Source organism: Bos grunniens, chromosome 1, assembly GCF_055505025.1.
Source record: "Bos grunniens cultivar Pamir isolate PY7600 chromosome 1, Bosgru_T2T1.0, whole genome shotgun sequence".
NCBI classification, from domain to species: Eukaryota; Metazoa; Chordata; class Mammalia; order Artiodactyla; family Bovidae; genus Bos; species Bos grunniens.
Window position 1 is genome coordinate 79,467,362 of NC_141165.1, and position 17,840 is coordinate 79,485,201.

At 39.6% G+C, this 17,840-nt stretch overlaps 1 long non-coding RNA gene across 2 annotated transcripts in view; it reads left to right on the plus strand.

The window, feature by feature from the left end:
- LOC147379736 (uncharacterized) overlaps positions 1–17,840 on the plus strand; it is a 28,890-nt gene continuing 11,050 nt past the window's right edge. The window contains exons 1-3 of one of the 2 annotated variants that reach the window (XR_015163568.1): positions 1–607; positions 3,422–3,562; positions 5,104–5,507. This is a non-coding gene — a long non-coding RNA (uncharacterized LOC147379736). Of the gene's footprint in view, positions 608–3,421; positions 3,563–5,103; positions 5,508–17,840 lie in introns of those variants that run through there. The other variant, XR_015163561.1, reaches the window with a different exon arrangement.

Here is a 17,840-nt window from a genome sequence, read left to right on the forward strand (position 1 = left end):
GATTGAACATATTTTATGATTATCCTAGATATAGCAGAGGAATTTCTCCATATTGCTGCTTCACATACAGGTCAAAGACTAGAGACAAAACACAATTTCATTTTTAAAAGTACAGGGAAGAGACTATCAATATTTTTTTTAAGTACTAAAATGATTATGCTAGGTAATAGAGATTATGAATTTGTTTTTCTTCTCTAATTTTCATTTTAAAACTTGACATCAAGTTATTTTTACAAGGAGTGGTTATGCTAGAGAAAAAGATATGAGCAGAAAGTGTTTAGAATTTCCTGGAGAAAGAAGGCACTGGGTCAGGATGGCTTCCTCTGCCAAGAGGACTCTGAGGGCAGCAACAGTAAAGAGGCAGGCACACCATGCCAGCTTCCTCCACGTGCCTCTCCTGCATTTGTCAAAGCATCAGCTGGTCAAGATGTTCTTCTGTCCTTGCCCTCTAGACCCAGCCAAGGTAGTACTGACAAATAAGGTCAGATTTGGGGGCCGAGGTGAGTGAAGCACTTTATATTTATATCCATAGTCACACACTCCTGTGTATGTTCCGGTGACTTCAGGGGACTTTCCACAGCCACGGGTGTCCTGTGTCTGGTGTGAGGTAACTGCCTGGCCCACTTAGTGAAGGGGTGGGTTCCAGGGCTTATGCATTGAGGTGTACATGATATCTTTCTCAATAATATGTATCTGTCTTCTGTATTATCTGTTCACTATAAAAATAATTTATAGATAGGATTTTTTGGTAGGGTGTTTTATTTTCCTCTCTCTGTGACTGGTAGGTCTAAGATTAAGGATGTATAAAATATATGACTTCATGACTTTCAGGGATATGGCTGGGGCTTTTCCAGGTGATCACTCTAATTAATTTAACTAGGGGGACTACATATCACACAAATAAAATAGAAGAGTGCTTGGCACAAAATCAGTACTAGATAAGTATTGGTTATTACTTTTGACATTTTATGGAAGAACAAAGTTTCTAGAAGCAAGAGTTTCAGTGGAGAGAAGAAGATGCTGAGGGACAGTATGAAAAGCAAGATTTAACAGTGTAGGATACAAGTCAAGCCCATATTTTGTAGAAGGGACTGGCTGAGACTCTAGGAATAAAATGGTGAAGAAAATTCCTGCCCTAAAAGAATTCACAATCAGATGACGACATTTAACTGAGCTAAATCAGTGTAATGTCTCTCATTTCATGCAAAATTCTAGCTATACTTGTATGTAGTTTCTGATATGTGTGTTTAAAGCAGCTAAAAAAAAATGCTGACCAAAATTTAACCGGTTGAGGGAATGGTGGATGTCTTATCAGTTATTCAGAGAACGGCATCTGCCTCATGGACTCTTTTTTTCCTACCTAATATTCTCTAGCACAAAGAAATGGCTTAAATGAAAAAGAAGTGTTTTTTCCTATTTATTTTTTGTTAACAGAATTTGCTTCTGTTGGGTTTGCAGGAGCAAAGGTGACTCCCAATCTTCAATAATATTCAAACGGTTATCTGTCACTGGTTTAAGACAACACTTTTGCCAATAATTGGTTTGGAGTGTCATGCAACCCTCTTTGGGCTACTAAAAGTAAGGGGAAATTACTTAAAGTATTGGGAATACTAAATACTAAAAGTATTGGGAAATTTCAAATGAAGGAGTTTTAGAATGAAAATTAATATGACAAATCCTTTGACATCACCTTGGAAACAATAACTTGCTCTGTGGCCTCAAGCTGAATGCTTTATCATTCTAGGTCTCAATTTCCCTATCATATTTATCATTCTTTCCCTGTCTAGTCAACAGGATTATGGTTAATATTATTGAAGTTAATGAATGTTAACATGATTTTGAATTGTAAATGCCAATATGTAAATAATTACTGTTAATTATAAGCCTGGCATGCTATAGTTCACGGGGTCACAAAGAGTTGGACACGACTTAGCAACTGAACAACAACGATACATTACTTTGAAATCTTTAGATTAAAACAGGTATAAAAATAAGGTGGCACAGTGGTAAACAATCTGCCTGCTGATCCAGGAGATGCAAGAGATGTAGGTTTGATTCCTGGGTTGGAAAGATTCCCTGGAGTAAGAAATGGCAACCCACTCCAGTATTCTTCAGTATTGCAGTATTCTGCAATAAATGTATTTTTTCATATTTCCTTGAATAAATATGAGAACATTTCTCTAGAGAAGTGAAAATTATCTTCTATGTTGTAGCATACACATGACTCTAAACTTTATTAAATGCTATTAAATTCTTCTCCAAAGTAATTGTGTCAATTTGCAAACCCACTTACACAACACGGTAATTCCTTTACACTTTCTGCTTCACTCTTTGGTATTGTGCATGCATGCTAACTCACCTCAGTCATGTCTGATTCTGCAACCCTATGGACTATAGCCTGCCAGGCTCCTCTGCCATAGAATTCTTTAAGCAAGAATACTGGAGTGGGTTGCCATGCCCTCCTCCAGGGGATTTTCCCACCCAGGGATCGAATCTGCATCTCCATTGGCAAGCAGGTTCTTTACCACTAGCGCCACTTGGGAAGCCCCTTTGGCATTATGGAACTTGTTAATTTTGTCACTATGATGGTAGGGGAATTGAAAGTTACTGTTTAATTTGCAGTTCTCTTTTTAGAAATCAGAATAGCTGAAAATAGGTATGATGGCAATCAAAAGAATTCATGATAACAGTGATTACATAATTGAGGTTTATTTTTCTCACATAAGAAGTTGCTAGCATTGCTTTTGCAGATCATTAACGTAATCAAGAAGATTAGGCCCAGCCATCTTTCTGTTGCATTATCCTAAGTATGTTGTCTTTTCTTATTCATGCTTATGATACCGTGGTTGCAAGATGATTGCCATGACATCACTCCAATATTTAGTAGTAAAGGGGAGAGGCAAAGAGAAGGCTCATATACTCTCCTGTTGAATCTGTTCCCACTTATCAGCAAAGAAAAGATCCCTAAATCCTCTCTCCAACAGACTTCTTACATAATTTTTGCACAGAACTGTGTGAATTAGCCAACATTACCACGTTGTTCTTGGAGCTTTCAATAAGCTAAAAAGAGATAAGAATATACCCCTCATATTTTTTTCTTGTCTCAAATTGTCTTAACTTTTCAAGGATCTCTATTCTTTATATGCCTTTTAGAATTAACTTGTCATATTTAATTTTAAGATTCCTATGAGATTTTTATTAGAATTGCATTTTTAAAATTGGGGATGAATTTAAAACTTTATAATGTTGTAAACAGCAAGTTGTGGATCCTACATTTTAAATTCGCTGTGACAATCTCTGCCTTTTAATTGAAATGTTTAGTCCCTTTACATTAGTATAATGACTGATATAATTGTGTTTAAGACTACTATCTTAGTAATCTGTTCTTGGTTTTCTCCTAATATTTCCTTGCTTTCTTTAGGGTGAATAAATTCTGTACTATAAATACATTATCATTATTTTGGCACTGTAAGAAATGTTAAAGATGATTTCTATGAGAGAAAAGGAAATTAAACCAGATGGAAGTCCAGATCTTCAGAAAAGAATGGAAAGTATCAGAAAGGTAAATATCTTAAAAAAAATGAAAGATCTCTCTCTCTCTCTCTATATATATATATATCTTAAAAAACACAAAGTGTGCTTACTCTCATTTATGGAAAAATCCTCTACTTCCAGCCACTCTACCAAGCATGGAAGTAAGGGTGACTCTCTTTTATCCTAGAAAAGACTTTATTAATAGTGTTTTTATACCTTAAGCTATTAGATTTCAAAAGCTGATTTTGCAGCTTTTATTGCTTGTTCTACTTGTTAAGAAGTTTTGAATTTCTATATCCATCTTGGCCAGAAGCATAAATATATCACTCACTTTCAATATTGTGAAGTTACTATTTGATTTATAATTTATTCTGAAGCATGTTTTTTAGTTTACTAATGGATTGAGGAGTTTGATGTTTCTGAAATTGATTTAAAATTTTATTGCTTTGTGTTATTATATTAAATACTTGACTTTTAAAAGAGTTACTCTGTGGTTGACATTACTGAGACACAGTATGTAGATGTGGAGCTTCTGCCTATCATTTATTCTACAAGGATATAATCTGCTTAAAAATGTAGCCAATATAGGACCAAGAAATAGAGAAAGAACAGGTCTCATTATTCTAGCCCTTAAATTAAGTTGCTTCTAATGTTGTAAGACTTTCCAGTTACATAAGTCTATTATTTCCCTTCTAATCTCAGGTCAGTTTGTGCTGATTTTTGTTGTTGTTGTTGTGTAACCTAATTGATAGAGAAAGTGAAGAATTCACTTTGAGGAATATTGAGCTTGCGTTGTGCTGGAATATAACACAGCTCAGTGTAAAGGAGTGAATTCAGAATAAAATATCCAGAAAGAGAATCATCATGCTGTGGGGTTTGCCAGCCATAATCATGTGTAGTAGCTAGTGCTACAATTAAGTAGCACTAGCTTCAGAAGTCAATGGCACCCCACTCCAGTTCTCTTGCCTGGAAAATCCCATGGACGGAGGAGCTTGGTAGGCTGCAGTCCATGGGGTCGCTAAGAGTCGGGCACGACAGAGAGACTTCACTTTCAGTTTTCACTTTGATGCATTGGAGAAGGAAATGGCAACCCACGCCAGTATTCTTGCCTGGAGAATCCCAGGGACGGGGAGCCTGGTGGGCTGCCGTCTATGAGGTCGCACAGAGTTGGACACGACTGAAGCGACTTGGCGGAGCTTCAGAAGTATTAAATCCATTGTATGTGTCAACCTGACTGGCTCCTAAGCTGCCCCGATGTTTGGCTAAACAAAACATCTGGGTATTTCTGTGAGGGTATTTATGATGATGCTAGCATTTGAATCTGTAAAATCAGTAAAGCAGATTGCCTTCTCACTGTGAGATGGCATCATCCAATCCTTTGAGAGCATGAATAGAACAAAAGGTAGAAAAAGGGAGAATGTGCCCCCTTTTCTGCTTGACTGATTGAGCTGAGACATGGGTTTTCTCCTACTCTCAGACTAATACTTACACCATTGTCTCTCCTTGTTCTCAGACCTTCAGACTTGAACTAGCAGTCTCTATAATGCTTTGTTTTATTAAACTTCACAGATACTGCATTTTTTAAAACTTGAAGGTTTGTGGCAACTCTGCATCAAGCAAATCTATGGATGCCAGTTTTTTTCAACAGTGTTTGCTCACTTTGTGTCTGAGTCACGTTTTAATATTGTCACAAGATTTCAAACATTTTCATCATTATATTTGTTATGATGATCAGTGATCTTACTACTATGGCTCACTAAAGGCTCAGAGGATGTTTCGCAATTTTTAGCAATAAAGTATTTTTAATTAAGATATGTTCATGTCTTTAGCCATAATGTTACCAGACATTTAATAGACTGAAATATAGTATAACCATAACTCATATCCATTGGAACACCAAAAAATTTGTGAGATCCACTTTATTGAAGTGGTCTGGAACTGAGCCCATAACATCTCCAAGATATGCCTGTATATATTCATATACACATATATGTGTATATATATATATATATATACACACACACACACACATATCTTCTTGGTTCTAGTATCTTCTAGTACTCATGATCTTAAAAACCTTGACTAATACAATTCCCTTTTGCTATTTTATAGAATTGGAAATTATGTACTATTCTATCACTTTAATTACTCAAGACCTTTCATTCTAAGCAAAATTCCTTCCTAAAATGTCTCTCTTGGGCACTGTTTTTTTGTCCCAATGTGTGCTTGTGTGTGTTTGGATGGGGGTGTTCCCACACAACACCAAGCAGTTCTCAGACACCAGCAGGTGACACCACTGGTGATTAAGCTCCATCTTCAGCCCCTGTCCCTCCTTGGAGGTCAGAGGTAGCAAGGAAAGTTTCAACTTTTTAATCACACATTTGGTTGTCTTGGCAATCAACCCCCATCCTTACTTAGATGCTTTCTAAAATTCACCTCATTGACATAGCAAAAGACAACTTGATTGCTCCTAAGGGTTTTGGGGGCTTTGTGCCAGAAACTGGGATGAAGACCAGATGTATATTTCTTATTATAAATCATAGTATCACAGCCACTATTCATATTCTGAGGTCCATGCTACATTGTTTACAGCTTGGTATCACCAAAAAGAATAGATAGTACTCTGGATTTGGTGACTGTTTGCCTGGCCGTTGCCAATATTTAGCAAACAGAATTGGCTCTGCCATAGTTACCAGGAAGTCAGTGCCTGTGCGTATCCATCTAAGACTATAGTGTCTATACCTAAGCATGCATATGCCAAACCATGCCTTGGTGTTTGCCACCTGCAGCATTTCCTGAAACAGCCATATCGTGTAAGATCATTTTTAATTATCCCTTACATTTTTTCAAGGAAAAGCCAGAGAATCAAAAGCTGTCTGCCAGAATACTTTTTTTTTTTTTTTAATAAGAATTTAAGAAGAATGAACCCTTGAGCAAGTCACTTCAAGTTAGTTTAAATAGGCCAAGCAGCCTCTGCAGAGGATTTTCTAGGCACCACCTCCTAACCATTCCCGGACTGTGTACTGTCAGTAGCCAATCTTTCTATAATTGCTTAAGGATCCCATAAAATTATATCAACTAGTCTTTTCAATAGCCCTCTAAAGTAGGAGATATTTCCCTCATTTTGCCAATGATTAAGCTACAGATAAGAAGGAAATGGCAACCCACTCCAGTACTCTTGCCTAGAAAATCCCATGGACGGAGGAGCCTGTGTACAGTGCAGCCTGTGCAAGCTACTGTCCATGGGGTCGCAAAGAGTTGGACATGATTGAGTGACTTCACTTTCAAGAAAGATTAAGTTATTTCTCTTCAGTTATATTGTTTATTGGTTTCTGAGCTCAGGCTTTCCTCTGTTGCACTTGATATGCTTATTTTTGTTGTTTGATCACTCAGTCATGTCTGACTCTTTGGAACCCCATGGACTGCAGCATACCAGGCTTCCCTGTCCACCATCTCCTGGAGCTTGCTCAAACTCATGTTCATTGATTTCGTGTTGCCACTGAACCATCTTGCCCTTTGTTATCCCCTTCTTCTGCCCTCAATCTTTCCCAGCATCAGGGTCTTTTCTAAAGAGTCAGCTCTTTGTATCAGGTGGCTAAAGTATGGTTACATACTATTTTGACTCTGACACATTGTTTGGATTTGGTTGAATTATTCCTTCTAGGTAAATTACTGCAACAGCAAACCCAAATCTCAGGAATTAACAGAAAAGTGGGAAAATTGAGATGAGAAGCAAGTAATTTTTACAAGGTTATTCAATTAGTAAATGATGAAGTTGGAAGCCACATAACAGTCTGTTTATTCTCAACCACTGTGGACACTGTATGGTGAGAGAGAACCATGCAAATAACTCTCTAAGATGATTCGTCCTGAAAATGTGTCAAAAAGGCATTGCATAATTCCACATTCCCTCTTTTTTCCTCTATTCTGGCTGAAGTGAGAGGACTTTGAGACCACAGAGACTGGGAGAGGTATAAGATAGAAGCAGAGGTTCCTGAATGACGACACAGAAGACACCCAGCCTTGAATTCCTATAGAAGGAGAAATAAGCTTGATTTCTTACTTCAGTTTTCTCACTATTTAAATAAGGATGCATGCGTGCATGCTCAGTCTTGTCAAACTCCTTGGGACCCCACCAGCTTCTCTGTCCATTGCCCCTACAAGAGTACTGGAGTGGGTTGCCATTTCCTCCTCCAGGGAAACTCCCTGATCCAGAGATCAAATTCCTGTCTTCTGGTCTCCTGCATTGGCAAGTGGATTCTTTACCGCTGTGCTACTTGGGAAGCCCCAAATAAGGATATTATCTAATTGACGGGGCTATTCTAATCAGTGTTAAGCACAATCATTTTTATATTATTAATAAAAAGCTTAAAATTCTTAATATGTCACTTAAGACTATTCTATCTAACTCTGATATATTTTAATAAATGTATTTTCCAAGACCCTGAGTTTTCAACATATGGGATTATTTGCTAGCCTTGAAACATTTTAATATTTTCTGACTTTACTTATGGTTGTTTTACTTACTTGAAATGCCTCACTCTTTTTTTCTTTATTTGAAATCATTCTCAAATTATTAAGGCCCATTTTAGGCACTATCCACTTAATGAAATTTTTCCAAGTGTACTGGTTAGGATTGATATATATTTCTCCAGTGTTTCTATAGCATCTGTTTTTTCACTGTTAGCAAAACTCTTAAAACACTGCCATATCACTGATGACAGTACTTTTACTATATTTATTTATATTTAACTATTTTTTGAAATAAATATTATTTTAATTCCAGTCATATAATTTTAGACAGACTTAATCACTCAGTCTTTTCCTGAAGAAGACCATGCTGAGTTCTTCAGATTTCTAGTCTGCTATTCCCACTCTGGTTTCTCTCCCAAATGACATGGATGTATGATTGGGGAAAAGTAATTTAAGAAGTCTCATGACTGTTGGAGTGATAACAACTCAGTATTATCTTGTATACTCTTGCTGACCTGGTCAGTGAAATCAGATGGTTTGTGCTGCTCATTGAACTGCCTTAACAAAGTATTACAAATAGGTATGATGTAACAAAACTTTATTCTTATCTAGGTCTGGTACCTGGAAATCTGAAACAAAGGTGTCAGCAGAGTCATGCTCCTTCTGAAACCTATAGGGGAGAATCCTTCCTTGCTTTGTCCTGGCTTATGGTGCCAGCCCTAGATCCTTGTTATTCCTTGGCTTGGGACTGCATTGCTCCAGTCTCTGCCTCTGTCATCACATGGTATTCTCTCTGTATGAGGATACCAATCATAGTAAACTAAGACCCACCCTAATGATTTTATCTTAACTTGAGTAAATCTGCATAGACCTTTTTTTCAAATAAGACCATATTTATAGATATTGGAGGTTAGGAATTCAATATATCTTTTTAGGGAGAACAAAATTCAACCTGTAACAGTAATCATTATGAAATACACCCAGAACATTCAAGAGAAAAGTCTACTATTCAGGAGAAAGGAGTTTTCTAGAGTCTTATCAAAACTGAGGAAAGGGAATTCCTTCCATCTCAGGCCCTTTGAGCCTTCTGCTTCACCTAAGAGAAAAAACAATAAAACATGTTCAACAGGAGTAATGGCTTTCAGAGAATAGACTGGAAATGCTGTAGCCAGGAAAGGCAGTTGGGGACAAAGGGGAACAAGCTATTCTCCTGGAGAAACATTTGTGAAGGTCACAGTCCCAAGACACAGGCTTACTAAAAGACTGAGATTTTAATCAGAGGATTAAGGAACAGTCCCCCTTCTCACACACTTTGTCACGACACCAATAGGGCTCCAGTATAATAACAGTGGATTACAACTTAAAAAGCTACCAGACACAGACTCCCTCTAAAGAGGAATACTTGAGGAAGCCCAAAGTCTAAAGAGGAGACAAAAACAAGGACACTAAAAGAATCTGAATCTTCTGGCACTTACTGTTACAGCAAACATTAAACCTAACGCAACTCCTAGCCAGATTAACATAAATCCGTACACTAAAGGCCTATTTATCTCAGTGTCTATTGCCCAATAAACATATCCAGCTTTTAGAGCATGCCGAAAGTAAGAATAAACACATGCTGAAGAGACAATCATCTTCAGAGCCATCCTCAGAATTTAGATATTGGAATTAGAACATACGAAAAAGAAAATAACCATGATTAATATGTTAGGAGTTCTAAGGAAAAAGTAAACAAAATGCATGGACAGATGGGTAACATAAGCAGAGAGATGAACACACTAAGGACCAAAGGAATTTCTAGAAATAAAAAACACTGTACCAGAAATGAAGAATGCCTTTTGGCTCATCAATAAACTTGAAACTGCTCAGGAATAAGTTAGTTTCAAGAGAGGCAAACAGAAACCTCCCAAAATTGAATTCAAAGGTAAAGAGGAATACAAAAGACAGCGAGAAGAAAGAAAGAGTGAGGGAGGGAGGGAAGGCAGGAAGGAAGGATGAAGGAAAGAAAAGCAAGCAAGGAAGAAAGGAAATAGCAGAACCACCAAAACAGTGGGACACTGTCTTGAATACCAGGAGGAAAAAAAGAGAGAATAAAAAAGGAAAAATAATGTGAATAATGACTGTTGGTCTTTAGTAGTGCAGTCATGTCCGACTCTTTGCCACCCCGTGGACTACAGCATGCCAGGCTTCCTTGTCCTTCACTATGTCCCGGAGTTTGCTCAAACTCATATCCATTGAGTCGATGCTATCCAATCATCTCATCTTCTGTGGCCCCCTTCTCTTCCTGAGAATTTATCAAAATGAACGTCAGGCACTCCAAACCACATATGCAAGAACTTCAGAGAATGCAGAACAAGATAAGTGATAAACAAACAGACGAACATATGTTCATGTACACCTTTAAACATATCATGTTGAAATTCAGAAAACCAAAGGAAAAAATAAAATCTTGAAAAAAGTCAGAGAAAAAACAAAACCAAAAAAAGGATAAAACTTCATCTATAGAGGAAAAAGGGTAAAATTATAACAGACTTGTCATCAGAAACCAAGCAAGCTAGAAGAAGTGGCAAGCATGACATTTTTAGCTTTGAAAGGAAAAACAAAACAAAACAAAACAACTATCCTAGAATTCTATATCTGGAGAAATTATGCTTCAAATTTGAGGGAGAAGTAATGATTTTTCAGACAAAGAAAAATCGAAGCAATTCATTGCCAGCAGAATGTTAAAATGCCTGCAAGGAATGTTAAAAGAAATTCTTTAGGTAAAGAGTAAATGATAACAGGTCAGAACCATGGATCTACATAGAGACATGAACCAAAGTTCCAAGGCAAATCGCTAATTCTAGGACAAACACATGTGTGTGTGCTCCATCATAACTTTGTGCAACCCCATGGACTGTAACTAGCCAGGCTCCTCTGTCCATGGAATTCTCCAGACAATAATCCTGGAGCGGGTTGCCTTGCCCCCTCCAGGGGATCTTCCCAACCCAGAGATCAAACCGGAGTCTCCTGTGTCTCCTGCATTGGCAGGTGTGTTCTTTTACCACTGCTGCTGCTGCTGCTAAGTCGCTTCAGTCGTGTCCGACTCTGTGCGACCCCATAGACGGCAGCCCACTAAGGTCCTCTGTCCCTGGGATTCTCCAGACAATAATCCTGGAGCGCCAGGGGATCTTCCCGACCCAGAGATCAAACCGGAGTCTCCTGTGTCTCCTGCATTGGCAGGTGTATTCTTTTACCACAGGAAAATATAAAACAAACCTGGAGCATCTGGTAGTGCCAGGAAGTAAGGAAGTGCTCAAAAAAAAAAACAAAAAAAAAACACACACAGAAAGGAAGAGGCATGTCAAAGGAACAGAGAAGCGAACCTGAGTGTACTTCCGATGGACAAACCTGGAATACTTTGAGCAACAAAACAAATAATGCAGTTGTGTGTGTGTTAGTTGCTCAGTTGTGTCTGACTCTTTGCAATCCCGTGCACTGTAGCCAGCCAGGCTCCTCTGCTCATGAAATTCTCCAGGAAAGAACACTGGAGTGGATTGCCATTCCCTTCTCCAGGGGATCTTCCCGACTCAGGGATCGAACCTGGGTCTCCTATATTGCAGGCAGATTCTTTACTGTCTGAGCCACCAGCAAAGCCCAAATAATGCCATATGGGACTACAACTGAAAGTATAAAATAGCCTAAGTCCATACTGATATGTGTGAATGATTAAATAGATAAATAAATGGGAGAGATGAAACAAATCTTCTTTATATAAGAATTTCAAATAATATACGTAGATACACCTTCTTCCAAAAAACACAGGTTAATTCCCTGCTTCTTGAATATGGGCTGAACTTAGGAATTTGTTTCTGAATAATAAAGTACAGAAAGGAAAATTATAGTAACTTTACAGAGGAGTACTTGGTGGGCTCTAACTTAATGAAGTGATGAAGGTTAACATCACTACCTGTCACTTCCTTCCTGCTGAAAGTGATGAGAAGCACACTTCACCTATGTCCTATTAATAATTTTCTTCAAAATCCCAAATCCCTATAATTATGTAAAATTATAATAATAAAAAAGCCATAAGACAAGCACATATTGAGGGACATTCTGCAAAATACCTAATTCTACTTCCTGGGAACCCAAACTGTGAAAAAGGCCCAAACTTGTTGGTTTACATTGTTCTTATTTAGTTGGAGGTCTCCTATAAGGAACTAACATGCCTGAAGTTTACCATCTTGCCCCACCACAATGCTAGCCTCATCCATGGTTACATATCTCTTACCTAAGGTACTTAATTTCTAGGTAAAGTATCTATTAAAGTTAAATATACACATATATTTCAGGGATACACTTAATTCAAATGCATCTGTATGTCCATAAAAGACACATAGTAGAATGTTCCGGAGAAGGCAATGGCACCCCACTCTAGTACTCTTGCCTGGAAAATCCCATGGACGGAGGAGCCTGGAAGGCTGCAGTCCATGGGGTCACTAAGAGTCGGACACGACTGAGCGACTTCCCTTTCATTTTTCACTTCACGCATTGGAGAAGGAAATGGCAACCCACTCCAGTGTTCTTGCCTGGAGAATCCCAGGGACGGCGGAGCCTGGTGGGCTGCCATCTATGAGGTCGCACAGAGTCGGACACGACTGAAGCGACTTAGCAGCAGCAGCAGCAGCAGAATGTTCATAGGTGTACTATTCGTAATTGTCAGTAACTGAAAACTGAAAATACCTGTCAGGAGTAGACTAGATATATACACTCTGGTATAGTCCCACAATCCCACGGACGGAGGAACCTGGTAGGCTGCAGTCTATGGGGTCGCTGAGTCAGACACGACTGAGCGACTTCACTTTCACTTTTCACTTTCATGCATTGGAGAAGGAAATGGCAACCCACTCCAGTGTTCTTGCCTGGAGAATCCCAGGGACTGGGGAGCCTGATGGGCTGCCATCTATAGGGTCACATATGCTGCCGTCTATGGACACGAGTGAAGCGACTTAGCAGCAGCAGTAGCATAGTCCCACAATAGAATATTCTACTTCAATGAGAAAAAATATTCTAAAATTACAACCAGAAATATGGATGAATCTCACATCAAGATGTTGAGTGAAAGAAGCCAGACACGGGAGGGCATGTCCATTATTTAATATAACATTTTTCATGGGACAAAGCAAAGAATATTTATCCTTAATGTCAGGATGGTGGTTATCCTTGGGTAAGGGGAAAGTAACTAGAAGAAAGCACAGTGAGATGTCTGAAATTCAAGCAATATTTTGGATGCTGAGTGTTCATTTCATAATAGTCATTAAGTATAGTTATCACACATATGCTTATCTGCATGCATGCATAATATATATGCCAATGCAATAATATGTTCCATACAATACTCTGGTAATATAGTTCCAAAAAGTGTTTCCAAACATAGGATTTTTTGAGCTTCTTGGAACTGATGACACAGAGACCATTATCAGTTTTAGTTCAATTCAACTAAGATTTTTTAAACCCCTCATGCATGCCAGGAAGAGAGAGAACATTGAATAGTAAGATATAGTCTTTTCAGTTTAAAAAAAATGAAAAAATTTACTGTGAGAGCATATGACTATAAAGCACTACAGAATTTTGGAAACTGAAGGGACCCCAGACATCACCACCACTCTCTTTTGTTAGATGGGGGTGTGGCCAAGGGCAGGGACTTTATTGTGGCCCCGATTTGGGTTAAACTTCTAGGTCCGACACAATCACTGGGTAACTCTGGGGGGAGGTTACTTACTCTCTTTCTGCCCCAGTTTCTTGAACTGAAATGCAGTGTTAAAAATATATACCCCAAAGCATGGCTCTGAGGGTAAAACTTTAAAATCTGGGAGCACACCAGGTACAAATCTATTGTACCACACAACTAGTTGTTCCAAGATAAGTCACTCTCCCTCCCCTCAAGGTGATCTGAGGCGAGCGGCTCAAAGTCCAGCACCCTTTCTAGGACGCTTTTCTGCTTCTCTAAATACATAGAAACAAGATGGAGAGGGTTAGGTATGCTGAGAGTGTGAGGGGCATGCCGCATAAGCCCTGTCCTCTTTCCAGGGAATCGGCCCAGGGAGCTTCTGTGTTCCGTGACCTGTGGCTGTGGGGAATCTCCAGTCCAGCGGGGAGGCAGGGACTCTCCCTGGTGTTGACGGCATGGCTGAGAGAGGACAGATGAATAATCCTTTCTGGGAGGAAAGCAGATACCACAGCCTGGAAAGCACACGTCCGGGGAGGCTGAGTAGGAGAAGGAGCTTAGATGAGCAAAGACCCCCATCCCGGGTGTGTGATGCAAAGCCTGGGGAATGTGGCCGAAGCCAGCCCAGTGGCCATCCTTACCATGCTCTGGAACCCTCTGAGCCCTGGCAGCTGCTACCGTGACTGATGTGTGACACCCTGACCTTTGCTGACACCATCCTTCCTTGTTTTTCATCCCCTGCTGTCCCTGTTTTCCACACAAATGTGGATGGCATATAGGTCTATAGACCTACTTGGGGAAAAATACCTCAGACTCCTGGGTACTTGTCCTAGGACTGCAATTAGCCACTTGTTCAGGAAATTGACAGAAACCCCCATTCCAGTAAAATCTGCTTGTTTCTATGCAGGAGTTCCTCCTCTGCACTTTCCCTATGCCTAGAAGGGAAGGCCAGATGCTTCAAACTCTATTTCCCACCCATGAGGATGCTCCCCTATATTTTATGAATCATATTCATATCTAGTATTTCATTTGCTCCTCACAACAAACCTTTGGGATGACCCCAAGTTACCTTTTCAGTGAAGAATAAAGTAAGGTTTGGAGTGGTCTCCTGAATTGCAGGAGAAGGCAATGGCACCCCACTCCAGTACTCTTGACTGGCAAATCCCTTGGACGGAGGAGCCTGGTGGGCTGCAGTCCATGGGATCGCTAGGAGTCAGACACCACTGAGTGACTTCACTTTCATTTTCACTTTCATGCATTGGAGAAGGAAATGGCAACCCACTCCAGTGTTCTTGCCTGGAGAATCCCAGAGACGGGGGAGCCTGGTGGACTGCCATTTATGGGGTCACACAGAGTCGGACATGACTGAAACGACTTAGCAGCAGCAGCAGCAGCATACAGCAAAGTAAGTGGCTGTCAAAATTAGAACTTGTGTCTCCTGAAAACCAGCCCACTGCCTGCCCTGTGCTGTCTCTCAAATCCACAGATATCTGTCCTACTACATAGCAATCTGTTCTTCCTTGATATGAACTTGTGCCCAAAAGGCTACCAGAAAGAAGAGCTCTCTCCTGTACTCATCATATTCCATGAAAGTGAATTGAGGAAAAGGAACACATGCCCCAAATGGACCATATGAAGTTGTTTTAAGAATCAGTTTGAGCATCCTCTCTAGGAAGCCGTATCTGACAGCCACAATCTGGGACTCCATCCCTCCCTTCCTTCTGTTCTCATAGAGTCCTATGCACACATTTGCCTTGTACTTAAGTTACTTACTTAAGCATTTTTCTCCCTTCCTTACAGATAGCATCCTTGAGTTCAGGGACTGTGTCTTAATCATCTTTTTATTTTCTGGTACCTGAACATGGTGAACGCAAATGTTTGATTGAATACAAAATAATGTAGTCAGTGGTATTGAGAGTCAAAGGATGTCTAAAAGGTAACGTACTTTGACCCTCATTTTTCTGAAGAAGATAAGAGAAAGAAGAGATCAGAAAGAACAAGATGCATGCGTTTTCCAAATGCTCGTCTGGGCTGCTCAGTCAGTCCTGCATTTCTGTTGGAATGCTCATGTTCCCTCTCTTTCCAAATCACCCTGTTTGGTCATATATGAAGATAATTAAGTCTACATTGCTGGAGGTGTCACCCCCTCTAGCAGTATCTCTGAGAACTTCTTGGAAATTTTTACATGTTCCAGTTACCCAGACTGTGGCTACCTCCCGCTCTTTGGTTCACCCCCTGCAATCTCACAGTCACTTTTCTGGGCTACTCATCCTCTCCCCTTGCTGATTTCTCTGATCATGAACACGTTCTTTTACTATTCCCTAAGCATGGGCCGTGAGGTGCAAAACATTTAGCAAAGATATGCAGATGGAAACAGAGAATTGCAAAGCCAGAATTAGAAAACTGGATATGGACAACAAGGATTCCTGGAACCTACCTGCTACATCACATTAGAAGGAAATACAGATGTAGAGAATTGACACCAAGGGGAAGAAGGGGGAGTGAGATGAATTGGGAAATTGGGATTGACATATATACAAAATACTATTTACAAAACAGCCAACTAATGAGAACCTACTATATAGCACAGAGAACTCTATTCAATGTTCTATGGTGACCTAAAAGAGAAGGAAATTTAAAAAAGAGGGGAAGTATGTATACGTATGGCTGATTCACTTTGCTTTACAGTAGAAACTAACACAACACTCTAAAGCAACTATACTCCTTTTCTTTTTTTTTTTTAAGAGTGGGGCTATGGCTCCTGTGTTTGTCCTCAGCTTCTGGATGGCCTTCCACCACATTGCAAGGGTCTCTACCAGATCCGTTCCCTGAGTATTAGTCCCCTGCCTCCAATTCTGGTCCTTAGTCCTGCAAAGGGAAACCTAAAATGAACCTTTAATAAAGAAAGAGAAAACAAATCTTCAAGAACTTCTCACTCTCCATCCCCCAACTTCCATGTTTCATTAAGCAAAATCTGCCAAGGCAGGGCTGAAGAATTTGCATGTGTGTCTCTTCACTAAAGACCAAAGAGTTGGTACTTATGTGCGTAATCAAAACTTTCCCAGAAGAGATAATAGTGTACCTCAAAGAAACACTCTTGCTTCTTCGCAGAATATCTGTTTTGCTCCAGTTTTCATCAATCAAATATTCAGGTGTCCAGCCCCAGAGCACTTTTCTCAAAACTTGGAAACTCTCTGACCAGGTTACAGCTAGTCAATGGCAAAGATTTGCAAAGTGTGTATTATTAACAATAATTAACATTTATTGAGTGGGTACTATATGCCAGGGACTGTGCTTAGCAGTTTACATGAATTTTTCTTATTTAATCCTCCCCAAATCCTATGAAAAAGGCACAATGATGTGTTCTGGGTGTGGTTTAGGGTGCGGCTGGTTTGGTGCCCAAATCCAAATGGTAATTCATCCCTCCTCTTCTCTAGAGTTCCCAGCCAAAGAGCATATTCATCAAAGAATTAGCAGCCAAGTAGGAAAGAAACTGCTGATATTAAAAATGTCTGGGAAAGTCCACAAAGGAAAGCTCTTATGAAACAGAATTGGAGAACACAGCAGAGGCCTCAGGCTTAGGAGAAGCATACCCAGTGTCTACTCACCCAGCCTTCATCTTGAATAAAGGTTAGAACAAAGTACAAAGTGTGGTTGGCTTCCTACACAGATGCCAAGAGAGGGGAAAAAAGCATCATGAAATTTGATTTTGAGACATTGCTATTCTGCCTAAATATCCTCTTAAATTCTGACCAATGAGATGAACAATTCCTGCTCCCTAGGAAAATTCCAATGAGGTCAGACAGAGGATTGTGATGTAAGAGAAACAGTAGAGTTGCCCTCTGTGTGGATCGAGGCAAGTTAGTGAATACAGAGAATAGAGAGCCAACCATCCATCCCCTTTTCTTATTTTATAGAGGTTCAAGTAGCTAGAAAGTGGTCTTCAAAGACACATTCTTAGTTTCCCTATCCTTCACTTTTCACGACTGCCTATTATCACCTATTGACTCTTACTATCTTCTAATGTATAGGACCTAAACTCTAAGTTCTCCCCATTATTTCTAGGAACCTCCAGGGACTAGCTCTCATTTGTGTTTATGAACCTGGCTTGCCTTCATCAGATCAC